This window comes from Homarus americanus, unplaced genomic scaffold, assembly GCF_018991925.1.
Source record: "Homarus americanus isolate GMGI-L3 unplaced genomic scaffold, GMGI_Hamer_2.0 scaffold670, whole genome shotgun sequence".
In the NCBI taxonomy this organism is placed as follows: Eukaryota; Metazoa; Arthropoda; class Malacostraca; order Decapoda; family Nephropidae; genus Homarus; species Homarus americanus.
The window spans coordinates 4206-5000 of record NW_024724511.1 but is presented as its reverse complement, the minus strand read 5'-3'; positions in this window follow the sequence as shown (position 1 = coordinate 5000).

Genomic DNA, 795 nt, shown 5'->3' with positions numbered 1-795 from the left:
TCCAACACCCCTACCACCTCCCTCCAACACCCTTACCCCTGCCTCCATCATTCTTACCCATCCCTCCCTCCCTCCATCACCCCAGCCCTATCCTCCAACACAACCAGATCCTCCAACACCCTTGCCCCCTCCCTCCCACCCTCCATCCCCATCACTATCCATCACCACCCCTACCTCCTCCCTCCCCCCCTCCCCCTCATCCATAACCTGCACCTACTCCCTCCCCAGCCCTACCCTCCTCCCCCCCACCTCGTCCCAGGTGGGTAAGTGCGGTAGTTAAGATGCTACTACAGATACAGCCGCGGGAACAACACAAAAGTCAAAACTATTGGACAAAAGCTGGTCACTTGAGCCGGGGTCACAGGGAAACAATAGTGCCGTTTGGATGATGGGGAGGAGATGGTGGGGAGGAGATGGTGGGAGGACCGTGGTGGGGGAGGAGATGGTGGGGAGGAGAGGAGATGGTGGGGAGGAGATGGTGGGGGAGGACCGTGGTGGGGAGGAGATGGTGTGAGGAGGAGATGGTGGGGAGGAGATGGTGGGAGGAGATGGTGGGGAGGACCGTGGTGGGGAGGACCGTAGGGGGAGGAGATGATGGGGAAGATGTGGTGGGGAGGACCGTGGGGAGGAGATGGTGGGGAGGAGATGGTGGGGGAGGAGATGATGGGGGGGATGGTGGGGAGGACCGTGGTGGGAGGACCGTAGGGGAGGAGATGGTGGGGAAGATGTGGTGGGGAGGACCGTGGGGAGGAGATGGTGGGGAGGAGATGGTGGAGAGGACCGTAGGGGAGGAGA